Source organism: Rattus norvegicus, chromosome 16 (genome assembly GCF_036323735.1).
Source record: "Rattus norvegicus strain BN/NHsdMcwi chromosome 16, GRCr8, whole genome shotgun sequence".
Taxonomy (NCBI): domain Eukaryota; kingdom Metazoa; phylum Chordata; class Mammalia; order Rodentia; family Muridae; genus Rattus; species Rattus norvegicus.
In genome coordinates this window covers 2,931,529-2,947,939 of record NC_086034.1, presented here as the reverse complement: position 1 = coordinate 2,947,939, position 16,411 = coordinate 2,931,529, and the positions used below count along the sequence as shown (strand labels likewise).

At 44.3% G+C, this 16,411-nt stretch overlaps 1 protein-coding gene and 1 long non-coding RNA gene across 35 annotated transcripts in view; one reads left to right on the top strand and one right to left on the bottom strand.

Annotated features, from left to right (window-relative positions):
• Positions 1-16,411, bottom strand: part of Erc2 (ELKS/RAB6-interacting/CAST family member 2) — an 860,860-nt gene that overhangs the window by 732,319 nt on the left and 112,130 nt on the right. The window lies entirely within an intron of this gene.
• The window catches only part of LOC108348452 (uncharacterized), a 54,442-nt gene continuing 41,287 nt past the window's right edge, over positions 3,257-16,411 (top strand). For 4 of the 6 annotated variants that reach the window (XR_010058543.1, XR_005494741.2, XR_010058541.1 and 1 more), the window contains exons 1-2: positions 3,257-3,396; positions 5,301-5,446. This is a non-coding gene — a long non-coding RNA (uncharacterized LOC108348452). Of the gene's footprint in view, positions 3,397-5,300; positions 5,447-7,100; positions 14,728-16,411 lie in introns of those variants that run through there. The other 2 variants (XR_010058542.1, XR_005494742.2) reach the window with 2 other exon arrangements.

The window sequence follows — 16,411 nt, the reverse complement described above, 5'->3', positions numbered from 1 at the left end:
GCTGACTGGAAAACATGTCTTCCTCCCATTTCCATGAAAGATAACGTCTTGGAATCGATGGTTTTGCAGGTGTCCTATCCTCAGTAGCTGCCTGTCCTAGACACAACTAATCAACCAGCCCATCCTACCCAACCCCACATGTGATGAGTCACTCCCCGTAGTTACTGTCCACAAACAATTGGGCACTGGGTACTGATGTTGGCTATTTTAATCCTGTAGAAAGAGGTCAGAAAGCAGAAGCAGTGTGAAAGGATGACTAATGGAGTAGTTCAGTGGTGGTGAGGACAGAGCATGCTGGTGTGATGACTATCAGGACCTCTGTGACTCATCCTAGTCTATCGAAGAGAAAGGCAAGAGCAGTGTACCCTCAACAGTCTGAAGATCACAGTCATGCTCAGACTCAATGGTCCTTCAAGGATCTCCTCAAATCAACCTCCTTCAAAACAGGCGTGTGTCTGCCCAGAGTTACCACAGGAAGTGTCAAGACATGAGTTCACGCTAAGTTGTAGAACCTAGATGAGCCACAGCACTCACCTTCACTTTCCAGCCACCTTGCTGCTCCTCCAGCCTGCTGAGCAAACTCCCGCCTAGCCACTGGAGCCTTTACCCTTCCTTCTACCTGAAGTCTCCTTCCCCTAGATGATAACCGTTATTCAGTTCTTTGTTCAAATGTCACCTCCCCAGGGATGTCTTCCTAGACCCTTCCTCCTCATCTCATCCATGTTTACTGTGTGTGTTCATATTCTAACTATACCACGAGTTCTAGGAGTGCAAGAAGTTGACTATTTGCCCAAAGTATCATATCCAGTCCTGATAACAATGTAACATACCTAATAGATGCTCGATGAATATTTGCTCAATTAATAAATGCCTCCATTTTAAGATGTAATCTATGCATTGCCTGTGTGTCACCAATACTAGTCTAGGTGAGCATTCATTATAATCATTTCACCTGACTCTAGTCAATGATTCATCTTGAGCTCTTACCCATCATGCATCTATCAGATAAGCACTTCAATATGTGTATGTATTCTTGAATTGGATTACAAAATAAAGATGTCTTATTATGACTGGCTCTTCTTATGTGCTCCTCTTAAGAACTCTGTCCATCCACAGCCAAGCTTCAAGACAAACAGTCTCATTCTTCACTCCTATTTCAGCGGCTCTGTGGATCAAGGAGTAAGAGTCTTACCCATTGCTGCAGGCAATCACCTGCATCACTGAGGCAGTTAGAAGTAGAATACAAGTCAATGGAAGAGAAAGGGTTACTCAGGACCATCAAAGAGCATCCAAAACCTTCAGGAATCCCATTTACTGAGGAAGCATGGAGGCTGGTAGGGAAGAGAACCCAGCAAAAATCTAAACTGATGCCCTGCAAAAGCCACACACTTCAACCCTGCCCCTGTGCATGCTCTGACTTCAGCCAATGAACTGTCTTAACTCACTAACTCTGCTAAAATAAACCAATCAACCAGCATAGATCAGGTTCAAGGGGCAGCTTTTTGCCAAGCTGTACTTTCTCTGGATCTGTCTTCTAAAATCACCTTGAATTGTGTATGAATCTGGTACATGCAAACGTGAGAGTAAGAATAGGTCTGAATTCCATATTTCTTTCTGAACTCAAGGTCACACATTTCTAATGGTTTTAGCCATTTTTGGCTAGAGGGGACCCACCTGCTATTCTACATGGCCAGTTCTTAAAATCATTTCCTTTGGTAGAAATGGCAGCCCGATAGTGACTCACTGCTCTTTGTTCCACGGACACTCTGCTTCCTAGGAAGCAGTGGGCTAGGGGCTGCGTCAGATCATACTCTGATACTCGCTGCCTCTCTCCTGTACGCTTTTCCTCTGTGTGAAATCTCCTCACTTGCACTGATTCCTCAAGACCTCCATGATGTCTTTCTCTGCATTCCAGCTTTCTTTTGGATTAGTTAGTCAGTCAAACCTATGGCTAATGATTGTGGATTCTTTTATATGAAGAGATATCCCATATCCCATAATGCTTATCTTAGAGCCTGAAGAACACACAAAGAGGGTACCATTATACAACTCTACCACCTGACCAGCCAGCCGAAACATAAAAGCACCAGGGGATATTGTACCCATATTTCCATGTCACTACTATACACAGCACTCACACTGCTACCCTCACAACCCATGTCCATCTCCAGACTGGAGGGATTCACAGAGACCCTAATCTGAAAGACCCTTATCCAAGCCTTCCAATTTGCAGATGGCAGAATTGAGTCAGCAGCGGGCAAGAAGAAAAGCTAGGCTCAAATGAGTCAAGCATGAGTAAGGAGAATTCCCTTGTAAAATGTATTCTCATTCAGGGATGTATTTAGCTCCAAAAGGGGGGAGCAAAACAAACAAACAAAAACCCCACTAACTGAAGGTTGATTTGAACAGTATCCTCCAGGAAGCTCCGATCCTGCATGGGCATCTGGGCAGGCTAGCCCTGAACCAGAAATAAAATGCTAATATAATTTAGGTCATGGGTTGACAAGAATGAAGATGACTGGGAAAAGCTCCACAGAGAAGATGGGAGTAGGTTGCGTGTTTAAGGTCCTACTCATGCTTTGGCTTGAATGTGCCCCTCAGGACGCTCTCGTGTTCTTGTGGGGTGGGTCTGAGCCCTGGCTGTGTAACCCCATACCATGTAAGTCTTCCTTCCACCCTAATAGCTAATTCTCTATCTGCTAGATGCAGACCCTATGAACTTAGGCATCTCACCTCAGTATCTGCCAGAAGCTGTGCACATCACAGGTAATGAAGGTGTGCGTGGTATGTACGCACACTGAAACTGAGCTGAAACCGGGAGAATACCCCGCACCTGGGCTAGAGAACAGTGCAAGTTTAGAAGAAATTCTTGGAAGGGTCTTCGCAGAGGCATAAAAATAAGGACGGAAAAGAATGCGGTGATAGAGGAGACAGTAACAGCCATGCTTCAACTAACACTTACCAAGGCCCATGCTAGAGTCCTCCCGTTTGATCCTTCCATCTAATCTAAGAAACAGATACTATTTTTTTATTAAAGTATTATTACCCCCATTTCATAGACAAAAAAAAAAAATAAAATGGGGCGGAGAGAAGTCAAATAAACTCAAGAGTAAAAGGCAGATTGGAGCCCAGCATGTAGCGAGCATCTCTTATAAACACCACCTGTCAATAAAAAAAAGCTGATGGCCAATGAGCTGAAGCAGGAAATAGGCGGTGGGACACTGGCCGGAAGAGAGAGGATTCTGGGAAATAGTGAGTCAATAAAAGAGAGACCCACAGAAAGCTGCCGAAGACTCGAGGGGACACGTGATGGAAGACTGACGGAGGGACTGACATAGAAACTCAGAGAGACGCTGAGAAGAGGCCAAGAAAGAAGTGAGCCGGACCTGAGGAGAGGTAACTAACCAAGTGGTAAACACAGAATACTTAAACGGGTTAAATAAGTTCGGAGCCGAAGCTATGGCCGAAGCAATGGCCGAAGCATTTAATAACTAATTAGTCTCAGAGTCAATATTCTGGGAGCGGGGACTGGGAAGGAAAGACAGATTTTAGAAATTATTTTAACACCAGCAAGTCCAGTTTCAAAATCTGAGCTTTTTTGTTAGCCTATGACATTTAACTGAAAGACGGAGAGAAGAGGTGGGGGGCAGGGAGAAAGAAACCTAAGTTTGGAGTCTGGGAAAGTACAGAAACATCTCTGAAGACCACCTCAGATGGACTCGGCCCAGCCATAGGCATCTGGAAAGTAATCGGGGTAACGTGCTGGGACAGATCAAGGGACAAGTCCACAAGCACCCGAGTTCAGCGGCATCCCCGTTCTTCCCGCTGCGCCCCACCCCTCCCAGTCATTTGTTTATTTTCCAACTCAAGGTCGCTTTAGATCCTGACACGGTTAAAAGAAATATCTTTTTTTCTTTTTTTTTTTTTTTTTTACAAATTGTAATGTGAGACGTAAACGTTTGATGTTTAAAATATTTTGTGATGAGCAGTTCAATGTGCAGTTTTGCCGTGGTGATGTTGAGAGTGTTCGCCATTCATTTTATTTTATTTTATTTGCTTGGCCTTTTCTCCCCCCATACCAGGAATGGAGCACAGGACTCCTGTACGCTGAGCGGGTGCTCGACCATGGAGTCACGTATATCCCAACCCTACTCTTTGTTTTAACCCAGCTTCATTTGGAATTTAAATCAGAAGCAAATCGAGTTACACTAAATGTGTAACAATTGCAATCATTTAACACAGTGCTTTTTTTTTTTTTCAAAATAGCTTTCCAAAAAACGGCCTATATAAGTAATTATCGGATATTCGACACATGTCATTAATTTACACGACTTTATAACTTCCAGGAGATTTGAAGGTCTGACTGAGGTGGACTATACTGGTTTGTGATATAGCACCCATACTATCTCGTTTCCTCCAAAGGAGCCAAAGGAAGGTGGCCTGTTCTCATCTGCATCTTTTGCCAGATCTCGTGTCAGAGCCCCTGGCTGTTACCACAACACAGTCAGACTTCTGCCGCCCAGATCTCACCATTATTCTCAATGATATTCTTTTTATCCATTCATCTGTAAATAGCTGGTCTGGATAAACTATTGCTGACCTCCTTCCTGGGTCCAATCTATAAACGGCAGGAATAAAGCAGAAGTTATTACTATTGTGTTTCTTGATTTTTAAAGAAACAACATTTAAAATGTCCAGAAGGGGCCCATCTTTGGAGTCCCCAGTTCTTCCTGCAGTGGATTGAAAGAAATTGGCCTTGTACAAATGAGCCCAGGGTGCTCTCTCCTTGCCTGCTCACAAAGGAAACTGCTCCACCAGAGCCTACTGCCTGAAGAAGGGAAACCTCCAACTTGGGGGCTGGTGGGCAGGGTTGGAGACTGGGAATATGAAGTTCACATCCCTGACACATAAAGTCTTCCAGACAGATGGAGGCAGACAGGATTATTGAGAAAGAACTTTGGCAAAGTTTGATTGATCCTATCATCCCCTGGTTTTCCAAGTACTCTAGAATATACGTCACCTCTTTGTAGAAATCTCTGGGTCAGGAAGGTGCTATAGTTTGGAGCTTGAACTGCCCCTAAAGTCTGTGTGTCACTGTCTTGAACCCTGAGAGGCAGTGGAACCATTACAAGGACAGATCTAGTGAAAGGAAATCAGGTCATCGGTAGGGCACCAATTGATAGGCCGTTGTAGGGGATGACAGGACCCAGCCCCTCCTTTCTCATCTTGCTTTCTGACCAACAGGAAGTGAGTATCTGCTTCCACCACACCCCTCACCATGCTCTTCTGCCTCACCACAGGTACGGAGGGAGATGGACTGAGACCAGTAAAGGGGCGGACCGCAACAAGCCTTTCCTCCGGTCAAGTTAACTGCCTAGGATATTTTACCGTGGTGATAGAAAGCTGGCTAATACCACAGGGAAGAAGATACTGTCACACTTCCACAGTAAGAAAGGAATGCACTGGAGGGGGTGGGGATGCTAAACACCGATGGGAACAAACCTAATCCAGTTATGCAGACTCAGGCCGGAGCAGTCTTCTTAAGCCACCTCTTCCTCGGTAAATCCGCAGGTTAGAAAAGTTTCACCAGTCATGCATGGAGCTGATCCTATGGCCAGAGTGCTTGGAGTTGATTAAGCCTTGAAAACTATAAGGCTAAGCTTGACAGAAAGTAGCCTTAGAACTGAAAATGCATATTAAAAAACCAAACCAATCCATCACTAGACCAAAGAGTCATTTAAATGATAGTTAGAAGTGAGTCCTTGGTTTAGGGCTCTTTTTTTAATTGGATGTTTTTTATTTACATTTCAAATGTTATCCCCCTTTCCTGGTTTCTTGTCCATAAACCCACATCCCACCCCATCCCTCTGCTTCTAGGAGAGTGTTTCCCCCAACCACCCACCCCTTCCTGCCTCCCTGCCCCGACATTTCCCTACACTGGGGCATTGAGTCTTGGCAGGACCAAGGGCCTCTCCTCTCATTGATGCCCAACAAGGCCATCCTCTGCTACACATGCACCTGGAGCCATAGGTCTGTCCATGCATACTCTTTGAATGGTGGTTTAGTCCCTGGGAGTTCTGGTTGGTTGATATTATCATTCTTCTGGGATTGGAAACCCCTTCAGCTCCTTCAATCCTTACTCTAACTTTTCCATTGGGGACCCTATTCTCAGTCCAGTGGTTGGCTGCAAGAATTCACCTCTATATTTGTCAGGCTTGGGCAGAGCCTCTCAGGAGATAGAGATATAAGTCTCCTGTCAGCATGCACTTCTTGGCATCAGCAGTATTGTCTGGGTTTGGTGGCTTATGTATATGGGCTGGATCCCCAGGTGGGGCAGTCTCTGGATGGCCTTTCCTTCAGTCTCTGCTCCAAACCTTGTCTCCATATTCCCTCCTATGAATATTTTTGTTCTCCTAAGAAGGACTGAAACATCTGCACTTTGATCATCCTTCTTCTTGAACTTCATGTGGTCTGTGGATTGTATCTTGGGTAACATGAGCTTTTGGGATAGTATCCACTTATCAGTGAGTGCATACCATGTGTGTTTTTTCGTGATTGGATTACCTCACTCAGAATATTTTCTAGTTCCATTCATTTGCCTAAGAATTTCATGAAGTCATTGTTTTTGATAGCTGAGTAGTACTCCACTGGGTAGACGTACCACACTTGCTATATCCATTCCTCTGTTGAAGGGCATCTGGGTTCTTTCCAGCTTCTGGCTATTATAAATAAGGCTGCTATGAACATAGTGGAGCATGTGCCTTTGTTATATGTTGAAGCATCTTTTGGTATGTGCCCAGGAGTGGTTCAGGGTAAGGGAACAACGGGAAGCATTGTCTCTGCTCTGAGGTATCCTCCCAGTCTGTGCACAAACACTGTGTTTGCAGTGTGAGAGAGCTCCACTCACCAGAAACTTCCAGAAAGTTAGGGGAGTGAAAGAGTCCACAGGTGACATAAGTGAGTGCCAAAAGGATCTCTCATAGTCTGTAAAAAGTTCAAACGAATGCACTGACTCTGAGTTCTGAAGAGAACGAAATGTTAATAAGACATAGAAGGGTGTAGGGGAGAACACCACACACAAAAGGAACCTCTGCTCGTAGGATCAGCTCCATGCATGACTGGTGAAACCTTCCTAACCTGTGAATATACAGAGGAAGAGATGGTCGTCAATCCCAGCACTCAGGAGGCAGAGGCAGAGGACGTCAAGGTCAGCCTGGTCTATGGAGTGAGTCCCAGGACAACCAGAGCTACACAGAGAAACCCTGTCTCAACAAAACCCCACTAGACAAAACGAAAGGCACTCTGTGTAAAATCCTGGCTGAAATGAGTCCAGGTAAGGGAACCCAGAGAGGCTGGGACGCATAGCACAGTGAATAGCAAGAACATGGAAGCCAGAGACACTGGGTGTGGGTTCGAGCCCCTGCCCTATGAAACGAGGATCATAATTTCCATCCAGTGTGATTACAGACTGGTATCCAGCACATAGATAAGCTCTGTAGTCGAGCACAGAGGAAGAGACATGCAGAGTCCATGCCACGCCGGGCCTGGGTAAAAAGACAGCTGGGATCTTAATCCCATTAGCTGCAATGACTAGTGAGAGGTGGGGAGAAATGCTGCTATTCTATGGTGACTTGTAAAGCCTCCATCAAATGTGGCTGAGAAGGGAGGAGATGTCCCTGTAGACAGAACTGAGGACTTGGGAAATTAAAGTAACTTATGAATTTCACCTTTATTGATAATAAAAAATTAGGGGAAAGATGCTGACAAATACCATTTATTGCTCTAACTTCTTTTAGAAAACCACATGGGGCTAGAGGGATGATTCAGTTGCTAAAGGGCCTGCATGAAAGCAAGGACCTGAGTTTGCGTTCCCAAACCCACAGTGACACATGTCTATCTCCCCCTTCTTGGGCTGGGAACAGAATCAAGCAGACCCCTGGAGCTGTTTGCCAGCTAGCCTAGCCAAGTCAATGAGCTCTAACTGTCTCAAAACATACATACATACATACATACATACATACATACATACATACATACATACATACGGATAGGAATCAAGGGAGACACCTGGTATCAGAGCTAGACTGAGAGAGAGAGATGCACACACACCATAGAGAACTTATAAGAGCGTAGGTAACATTTTCAATGAAGCATTAAGAAGTGTGGTCATGGCAGTCAAACTCCCTGAGGTAAGCTCCTTCCTTATCCTCAGGAATCTTCATCGGGAACATTGTGGATGCCGGTGTTTGGCCATGCCAGTGACCTGTTGTGCTATCAATAAAGCATCTTACGTTGAACAAGCAATTAGTAAAGGGCAGTTAAGAGCCCTGGCCACTCTTATAGAAGGTCTGAGTTCACAATGTCTCATGGCTCATGACTGCCTGTAACTCCAGCTCCAAAACAAAGAGCAGCTGTGATTCAATTCATCTTTGGTCTCCACCGTTTGAAAAAACTGGGGGTTAGATGATGGAGGAATACTGATAGTAAATCGGTAACCTGTTTTGAAAATGTTTGACGTCTTAACTAATGGTGAAGATACACTTACGACATTCCCAAGAGCTTCTGAAGTGCATTCCGTGTGCCCCAAAGCATGAGAGCTGGGAAACTAGAAGGGACATCGTGCATGATGGCCAAAGCCTGCAGCCAAGCCAGATGCTCACTCTCAGCACACGGCAGAAGGAGACAACGAGGTGAGCTTGTTTATGTGACAGGACAGTGGGCATCTGAAGCAGAGCTACACACGAATGTCACAGTGTTGTATGAAAGGTACCACACTCCAAACGTAAGACTATGTGACCCCACTGGAATAAAGTTCAAAATCGGGCAGGTTAGCTGCACTGCTTATGAATGTATCCTTAGACAGTAAATGAGGTGTTTAAGAAAGGCCAAGATTACCCTGGAGTCAGGTACCAGCTGGCTCTGAGGAGAGAACAGGTTGGCAAGGGGGAAAGGGATGGAGGGTCTAGAGTCCTCTGTGGACTTGGATGATGGTGGTGTGTATATAATACTTCACCATGTGGACTTGGATGATGGTGGTGTGTCTTGGACTTGGATGATGGTGGTGTGTATATAATACTTCACCATGCAGACTTGGGTGATGGTGGTGTGTCTGTGGACTTGGATGATGGTGGTGTGTATATAATACTTCACCATGCAGACTTGGGTGATGGTGGTGTGTCTGTGGACTTGGATGATGGTGGTGTGTATATAATACTTCACCATGCGGACTTGGATGATGGTGGTGTGTATATAATACTTCACCAAGCTCTACATTCACATGATATCTACTTCATGTGCCCATGCTATGGTCAGAATACAATTGCTTACAACTAACCATTCTTGCCTGGACCACCAAAGCCAGCCCTTTAAAGAAGAGAATCAGAGGACCATGTGCCTAGAGGACAAGTAGGGGAAAAGCCCTACAAAAGTAAATCTATTTTTGTGTCAGAACAGCTGAACCTTTACAGCCCTTCCCTCTCTCAAGAGAGCCTCCTGGATCAATCTCTGTTTTGTATGAAATTATTTTTAAGAAAACAAAAACAACCAGTAGAACTCTATGATAAACACAGACAAGAAAAGTACCACACAGACCAGCTACATAACACACACAAAGTGCCAGGACAGCAACTGTTCAAGAGCCACACAGTCAAGATCATTCCCTAAAACACTCCGTGAGACTGAAGAGAAACCCTCCCTGCCTCCCTCTTGACGCTGTACAATGAACAGGGAGCTTCACCACATGGAAGGAGTGTGTGTGTGCCCGGAGACAAAGTAAGGCTGATGGGAGAAGCTGCAGGAAGTGCCTCGTGCCCAGAGAACAGATACCAGTGATGTCATGGGGGAGCTTTAGAAGCCTGTGTCCTCATTTCTCCCACTGATCCCCCACACACCTTCTGAACTGGCCTCAATTCAGGCCTTGTCAGCTACGGTAGGAACCAGATATAGATCAAATCCTTTATAGAACAAAAGGAAAACTAGCATGCAGGACTCCCTCTTCTAGATATTGTTGTTTAATAAGGAAACCTGGGGCATCCAGATCATCACGTGGCATCATGGGTGTGTGCAGTGTGCACACCCCAGAGTACTGGAGGACAGGAAGGAAGCATCAAGAAGCATTTGGGGGGCAATCTCCTAAGAGGAGCCTTATAAAAAGAATCTGTGGATGTTGAGGAAGAGTAAACAAGGTCACAGGCACAGCTTGGGCTACAGCAGAGAGTTAAAAAGGAAACTGGGAGGTTGTGCCCAGAGCAACTTGGTGTTGCTGGAGTTATGTTTGCTTGACGAGAAGGCACAGAGCCAGGTCCTCAAAGATCAGGAAGCCACTTAAATGTGTTTGGGCTTTGCTGTGTGTGTAAAAGGAACCTCCTTTAGAAAGGTTTAATCAGGGAGACGATTTTCCAGGGTTCAATTTAGCTTTCGGAAAGAATTAAAGAGATTTTCCTTTGTCTGCTGCACTGTCTGGCTGCATGGCAACTCTCCTTTTCCTCTCCATCCCCATCCCCAGTCTCCACCCTCTTTAAGCACGCCAAGTCTAAAGCCCCCATCAGCCTAGCAAAGTCCATGTCTTACCCTGGCCTCCTACAAAAACTAGGTTCTAATTATTCTAGGATACCATGAGGACTGGTCCTGGGCAAGCCTCTAACCTATTCTTCCCCAGGGCAAAGTGAGCACAGTTAAGCCAGGCAGGGGCTCAGCAAGCAAAACCCATGCCCTGTAAGCCTGACAACTTAAGTTTGACTCCTGAAACCCCAAGTGGAAGGAGAGAACCAATGTCCCAAAAGCTGTCTTCTGATTTCCACATGTATGTATGAACACACACTCACATAAACAATGATAAACAGACAAACAAAAGCTCATTCCCTATGCCTTGAAGGCTGGTACAAAAGTGGACAAAATAAGTCAAAAGTCATAGCTTAGGGCTGAGAGGTGGAGCACTTGCCTGGCGTTTGCACGGCCCTGTGTTCTAGCCCCAGCACACTCACAGAAAAGCTCACCATCTCCCCAGAGTTATTCTCTAACCCTACAAACATACAGTGCATGCAAGTATACACACGCTCTCTCAATGCATACATAACATACATACATACATACATACATACATACATACATGCAACACAGCACAGATATAGAGATGGGAGGGGGGCTTAGTTTTCACCTTTCAACAAAGCTTCCTTTTGCAGCAGATACCATTACAGAAACCAGAAACTGGTACAAACGTAGAGAATGACTGACCGTGAAATGACCAACCCTTACTGATGCTCTCATGATATAACTCCTACCTAAGGCTTAAAGAATTGCAGAAGAAGGGGAGGAAAGATTGTAAGAGCCAGGGATCCTGGGAATTTGAGATGAGACAGTGTGGCTCCCATATGTGATTTTACTCAGAAGCTACATATCAAAAATGTGTTATCCCAAATAGGGCCTCTCCAACACCACCACCAGTTGACATGCCAGTGTGAAGAAGAGATCACACAATGGCCTAGACCTACATGAAGAGCTATAGGCAAGTGACAGCAGCTGAAAGAGGAAGAGACAATGTCCTTCAGGAACAAGCACCTATAGGCTACCCAGTCCAACTGGGTCGGCCCTAAACAAATACACACATGAGCGCCACTAAACAGACTCAGCAGCAGTACATACAAACAGCTGTGTGTGTGCGTGTGTGTGTGTGTGTGTGTGCATGTGTCTGTATGCGTGTGTGTGTGCACGTGCATGCATGTGTGCGCATGTGTGTGTGTGCGTGTGGGTGTGTGTGTATGTGGGTATGTGTGTATGTGGGTGTGCGTGCATGCATGCATGTGTGTGTATGTGTATGTGTGCGCGCGTGTGTGTGTGTGTGTGTGCGCGCGCGCACACGCATGTGTGTAAAACAACAGTTACAGATAAGAAGCCATGAATATGGGAATGTATAGAGGGGACATAGGTAGAGTTGGGGGGCGGGGTGCACTGCGAACTTCTCAAAAGTACCTTTTAAACACTTTAAAAATTAAATTTTTACCTCATCACCTTATTAATTCAAAGTATAAAAGGCATAATTTATATAGTATCTACATTTTAGTCAAGCTATTTTCACAAGACTGCCTTCTTTTATATGTCTACTATTCTCATAAAGGCAACATTAAGTATTACCATTGAAAAGATGATCCTGGGGCTGATTAGATGGTTCGATGGGCAGAGATGCTTGCCACACAAGCCGAACGTTGATCTAAGTTCATCCCCCACAGCCTACGACAGAGCAGAACTTCCTGCACAAGGGTGTGCTCTGACTACCACACTGCCAGGGCAGACACAACTACACACATGGACACACAGCCACACATAATTATGTAAAAGGTATATGTTGACAGACTTCGCTCTAAATGAATGTAATGGTGTGATAATATATTGTAGACAGAAACCCTTACTCATTGTCCTGCTGGATGTGTTCATCTCTGTAATTCTGGGAAGCAAGTGGCCTTGTCTTATTGTGGACACAAGCACCCACAATTTTCCACAGTGTCATTCTCCTCCTCCTCCTCTTCCTCTCCTCCTCTTCCTCCTCCTCCTTTTCCTCCTCCACCACCACCTCCCCCAACCTCTCCTCCTAATCTAATTTGCAGGGCATAATTTTAGTATTAGTTGCCTTGGGGTGTTGTTTCCTTTAATGTTGTGTGTCTGATCTGACAATCGGCCACAAGGTGGCACCAAACTCACACCTACAGGACAATTAAGGCCCTTGTGCTGGGTAGTTTTGGTTTTGTGCTCTTAATCATAAAAGCATAAAACATCTTCTATGGCTTCCTTCATAGCTTATTATGAACAACAACACAGATTTCCAGATAAAACTCGTGTGTGTGTGTGTGTGTGTGTGTGGTGTTAAAACTTTTTGCCACCTGTAAGAAACTTCTAAAGTAGACAAACCTCTTCTCAAGACAGGCTTATGTCACATCTGTATAAATTTCAATAGGCAGAGGGGTAGAAGGTTGGGGATGCATATAAATCCTAAGTAAATGTCCCTTTCTCAGAACACAGTCCAAGAACGGAGTTATGTGAAGAGAATTGTAAGTGCTTGTGAGAAAACTCAAAGAAAATAAGACAAGGACTTATGGCCTCAGTTCTTCAAAGCAAGGGATTGTTCTTGGAATGTGCTATTGTGCCTCTCCTAGGTGTATCGGATAGGAGTGAGCTGACTTCAGATTATTCATTACAACTGGGTATCGTTATTTGTTTATGTGCCTCTATGAAAAAACATGTTTTTTGCCACATGCACCTTGTCTTGTGACTGTACACTTTATTCATGTGATTCTTCAGAGTCTGAAATGTTCAAAGCTCTGGAGAAAGCCCTCATTGCACAAGACTATGGTCCACATCCTTTCTAGGCTCCATTCTCCCAGGTCCCATTGCCAATGAGATCAGTGAGCATCCCCGTTCTTATGGTAAAAATTCTGACTAATTTAGCACCCTAAATGGTACCCAGAAATTTCTTGTTCTTCCTTTGTTTACAATTGCATCTGATATAGCTTAGATTACCTGGCTTAAATCTCTTAAAACTGCATGTTATTTAAAAGTTGAAGCACATTTGTAATTAATTCATCATGTAGTAGGTTATGGTTATTTTAAAGGGATAAGATCTATTCTGGGAGAATTCTACTTTCTATTCCCGTCGAATTCTTCATCCTATGAAGCCTGTTCCTCAGTGATTTAGAGTCTGGTTTAGAGCCCTAAGAACTCATAATGAAAGCCCTCTGGAAACAGACACCACACATCACTAGGAGTTAGAGGAGATTTCTGCCAATTAAAAAAGGAGCTCACTGTGCCCAGCCTCTGGGAGCCAAGCCTTCTATTTTGGGGGGTGGGGAGGATGAAGAGGTATAATGTCCTCAGAGGGTCTGGCTTCCTCTCAGCATGGAAAGGGAGAGCTGCCTGCCAGTATAAGAAGTTATTTCTACCCATTCCCAGGAGTCACTACAGATAAGAGTGACCACCTAGGAAAGGCTTATAGGCTTGACAACCTTTCAATAAGGAAAGAAAAAAGCTAAAATAAAAGAATGGTGGGACTGGGAATATAGCTCAGTGGTGGGGTGTTTGTGAAGCACTGCACAAGGCCTGAAGTTTGAAGCAGAAGCAAAGAAAGAAACAAAGAAACTGAGTAACAAAGAAACCAAATAACAAAGAAACCAAGTAACAAAGAAACTGAGTAACAAAGAAACTGAGTAACACAGAAAGAAGAAACCTAGATACTAAGTCCCACTCTGAGATCACCAAGCCACCTAGTCTCACTGTGCCCAAAAGGCATTTTCAATCCTGTTAGCAATTTCTGAATCACCTGTCTATTCTCTAGAACATTATTTAAGCAAGGAAATGCCTTCACTGTGACTTCTTGGCTTCTAATTATTTGTGACTTTCAAAACACAAGGTAGACTTCCTTGGTCATTTACTCCTGTTTACTAAACCTGCAGGTGGTTTGAGACTTCTGGGGCAAGCCATACAGAAAGTCCTGGAAAATCTTTCCTATGCAATGCACACTAAGAATGGGAAAGGCACAAAGGAAGACAAGTATGTGGCCATATAGTACAGATCTCAGAGCCTGCTCATTGATCGGTCTGGAGTCTGCAAATGTGCAGGACAATTCTTCCACCCTGCTGCTCCCCCCTGGAAGGAAACACAGAAGGAAGCTTCATAAAATCACAAGTCTCTTCTTCCAAGCAATGGGAAAACAGGAGTGATATAAAAACCTTGTAGCTCAAATGTGCCAGGCCATTTTTTAACTGTTTCAAGTCCTTTTCTTACCCTGGTTAGAAACCCAACAACTCTATATGGCCATTACAAAATCTAGAATTCTCTGTAGATTTTTTCACTCACTCTCCAAGCAGTGTGAGAATCGAAAGATTTCAACAGGGGAACAGCATGATTGAGTCAGTGTTAGAGTCCATGACAAATACTCCCGGTGATGTAGTTGTAAAAACAAACAAACACAAGCAAATAGAAAAGTACCATTCGTTATGCACTTACCATATGATAGCTATTGTGCTAAACACTTGACATTTCCATTTAAAAGTTCATTCCACAACAGCAGGCTTCCCAGGGGCCATTGCAAATCCTTGAGTGTTCCCTTCTGAAGTTTCACATACGGCACCATGCTCATCAAGAACCAGGATGGGCATGGAGATGAATCAAGCTGGTCCCACACTCAGGGTACACATTGCATTCCCCAGGGAAAGACCACCACCACAGCTAAACAAATGGGAGTGGTTTATTTCTCACCCATTTCCAGGTCTTGCACTTCTTCCAACACAGTAGAATATAAAATTGAATAGCACGAACTAGACATTATTAAGGGCCAGAATTTCTCATCTGTGAGTAGAGAAAGAGTTGTTTCATGTAGACTACCTTTTTAGCCTCACTGATGAAGAATCAGCTCTCTGTGGAAGGGGCATTTACACAGAGAAAGTTCAAGTCCCTCATCCTGCCTAATCAGCCACCTGTCCCAACTCAAGCCGGGGTTGATCACACCATTTGTCTCTCAACTTCATGACATGTAACACCTTGCCAGACCATGCCAAGCTTTCAGACTGAATGTCTTCTCTCTCTAAAGGGGGCTCATTCAGAATTGAGCCTAAGTAACTGCCACTCTGAGCAATGCTGCAGTATAGGTATGGTCACAGTATAGCCCAAAATGCTAGAAGGTTGGATTCCAGTATGGGGTCCAGGGACAAGTGATTAGGCCACCGAAACCCATGTTCTTAAACAGGATAAACATCTTTTTTTGGTGGGACCCCAGTGAGTTGCATAAGACCAAGCCTGACCTCAGAATCTCTTGCTGTGAATCATACTGTGTGAATACTTGTTCCTTTTTCTGTGTGACCCCAATATGATGATCCTCACCAAGCCAACACCATCATTATATTCAGACTTTCTAGCCATTGCAATGAGGAGCTTAATAAAATCTATTTATTGCATGTTACCTAGTCTCGGGAACTTTGTTATAGTCAAAGAAAAGAGACTAATACAGTCAGGCCCTGCTCTGATCTCTCTCTCTCTCTCTCTCTCTCTCTCTCTCTCTCTCTCTCTCTCTCTCCCCCCATCTCTCCCCCCCCTCCATTCCCTCTCTTGTACTCTTTTTACTCTTCCTACAATTCAGGAAGTTAGAAGTTCCCTCCATAGCACAATTTCCCACTCTTGTGTAAACTTGACAAGAGAAGGGACTTTGTGCTGTTAATCATGGGATTTGGATGCCTGCAACATAGTAAGTTCTAAGCATATAACAAATTACAGTATTTTAATTTTAGATAATTTGATTTCCTCTCCTAAGGGCTACAGAGACTTAGAAGACTGAAAAGGCCAGTCTTAAAGTCCATAGAAATGCTCACTAAAGCAAGAAGCTTTAGACTATAACAAAAAGTCGCCTAAGTTTTTGTTTCAAATCATAAAG